This window comes from Saccopteryx leptura, chromosome 2 (genome assembly GCF_036850995.1).
Source record: "Saccopteryx leptura isolate mSacLep1 chromosome 2, mSacLep1_pri_phased_curated, whole genome shotgun sequence".
In the NCBI taxonomy this organism is placed as follows: domain Eukaryota; kingdom Metazoa; phylum Chordata; class Mammalia; order Chiroptera; family Emballonuridae; genus Saccopteryx; species Saccopteryx leptura.
The window spans coordinates 29,021,004-29,023,695 of record NC_089504.1 but is presented as its reverse complement, the minus strand read 5'-3'; the positions used below and the strand labels follow the sequence as shown (position 1 = coordinate 29,023,695).

General features: G+C 37.6%; 1 pseudogene; it reads right to left on the bottom strand.

Moving 5' to 3' along the window:
* Window positions 1-412: 412 nt before the first annotated feature.
* LOC136391254 (olfactory receptor 13C7-like) lies at window positions 413-1,370 on the bottom strand (annotated as a pseudogene).
* Between the last annotated feature and the right edge of the window lie 1,322 nt (window positions 1,371-2,692).

Below are 2,692 nucleotides of genomic sequence, written 5' to 3'. Positions count from 1 at the left end.
TCATATAGCCCTCTGCCCCTTAATGAATCATTTTCTATTTTATCTTTCTAAAAAAAAAAAGACAGGAGACTAGAAAACTGATGCACCTAGAGAATAAGAGGTTAAGGTAATAAAGTAATATGTCTTTTTACATCAGATTGTAGAACTCATCGTTCCGGAACTAAATTCTGTTACCCATGAGAAGTTGGGCAGTTTGAATGAGAACCCTGTCATCCATAAATTTCTGTTCCTTTTCTCCTTAATCCAGTTATGAAGAAGAAAGGTAGGCCCTAGATTTCTCTCATATTTAAATACCAGAAACAGAAAAATGAGTTTCAGGGATTAATGGTACCACCAATTTTGTTTTATTTTGGAACCTTCAGGTGAGAACTAGTCCTGTGTTCAGAGTAAAGGAGTTTTTGAAAAATAGCATTCACATTCTCTCTGAGGAGTATTTCCAACACAGTGTAGTCTTCCCAGCTACCTTCACACCTTTGTTACTCAAACTATAAATTAGACGGTTGAGCATAGGTGCCACACCTCCATAGAAGAGAGATGACTTATCTGCAACTTGTACTTTGCACCAGAAGAGTTGTTAGCCTTGGACTTTGCATAGATGAAGAAGCTGGTTCCATAGAATACAACCACTGCTATTAGGTGGGCAGAGCAGGTGGAGAAGGCTTTGCACCTTCATCTGCAGAAGTAATCCTCAGGAGGGTGAAGATAATGAAAACATAAGAAACAATAATGAAAACATAAGAAACAAAAATGTTGTATTGAGACAATAATAACAAAAAATCTTATTAGCAACAACCATATTAACAACATTTATGGAGATAACAGTGCAAATCAATTTTAAGACAGCCAGGATTTCACAAGTAAAGTGAGTAATGACAGTATCCCCACAGAAAGGAAGCTGCATTGCAACACCGAATTGACACCCCCTGCAAGCCAGGACCAGCAGCCATGGGCACACATGAAGCCTTGCTCACAAAGATAGGATATCTCAGAGGATTACAGATGGCCACGCAGCGGTCAAACGCAATCATGTTTAGAACGACACACTCTGTAGCTCCTACAGCAAAGGAGAGAAACATTTGCACTCCACATGCAGAGAAGGAAATGGTTTTCTTTGAAGTGAAGAAGGTACAGAGAAATAGGGAAATAGAAGAACTGGTGTAGCAAATGTCCAAGAATGATCAGTTACTGAGGACAGAGTATACAAGCCTGTGCAGGTGGGAGTCATGCACTTTTACAATGATGATGACCCACTCTCCCAGCAGGATCACCAGGTACATGCTCAGGACCAGAACAAAGCAAATGGCCTCCAGCTCTGGGTAGCCAGAAAGCCCCCACAGGAAAAATTCTGTCACAGAAGACTGGTCTTTCCCAGGTTAATATTTTCTCTCACCAAAACAAATTCTGCAGCAGCCCAAATGCATGTGATCTGTTAAAGCAGGGCTTGTAAGAGTGGTCTGCATCCTTCTGTGGCTTCCTGTGGGCAATTTGGACCTATAATAGGACACGCAGACAGGATAAGAATGTTACAATCTTTTAAACTTAGATCACTTAGAATTGTAGATCTCATAAAAGAAGCTACTGCTCAAAAAAAAAGTTCTTGCTAAAAAGATTCAAAACACACACACCTTTTTAGAATTATGTATCTCACATTATGGGTTTGAAATTATTTTAAATACAGTGTCATATTGACCACTTTGACCAAACCAATCTATAATATATAAAATATTATCTCATATATATGTATATATATATTACATATATAAATAATTGTTTTACCCACAACTAACATGTTAACCTTAACAAAAAATGGTTTCAACTACTAAAACAAGATGGTATATATATAAATCCTGCTTCAATGATAACAACCTCAATTTTAGAAGTTTTGCTGTTAGGAGAACAAACCAAAACAATACATTTCTGGATAAAGGACTTTTGGTTATTTCTAATTTAGGGGAAAATATATACCTGTAGTATCTTAAGAACATCAACTACAGGCATGAGTGATGTGTGTAAATGAAAACATTTTTAGATAAAATGGTTATCTTTGTCTTTTTCAGTACAAACCAGAGCATCGAGATAATTTTGCTATCCAATACACATAATGACAGAAAAATTCTGATGTACATGTCTCAGTCTACACCCAAACCATAAGTAAATGTGTAAAGTAAGAAATTACATGCCAGGGGATTTGCTCTTTTACTCCCAAGCAGGAGGAAGTACATGTTATCTTCTCCTTGCACAGAAATCAGCTCCCTCCACTCCGACAGCTGGGCTCCTGCTCTTGCTCTCACTGCACATTCCTATTACTCAAAATAAAGAGGGATTAGTCACTCAAAAGATGATCAAGCATTAGCAATATGTTATAATTATTTGTACCCCACTTCACTGGAATGTAGATTATTTCTAGGTTAAAAGCCCAGGAACAGAAGTCCTACTGTTTTACGAGATTGCTAGTCTCATAAATCCCATCTCAGTAAGTACAGGTACAGTGAGATAACTAAAGAAACTATCTGCTCCTCAGTGTTTGTTCATGGAAGTTGGGCTTTTTACAGTCATTTTGCTGTGAGAGGCTCCTTTAAAGAACCAGCCAGGAGAGCACCAAAGCAACTTAAAGTCTTTGCTGCTTTGAGGATGTTCCTAAATCCCAAAAGCAATTTAAAGTTCACAGTGTGGACTGAATAGAATTTAGAAA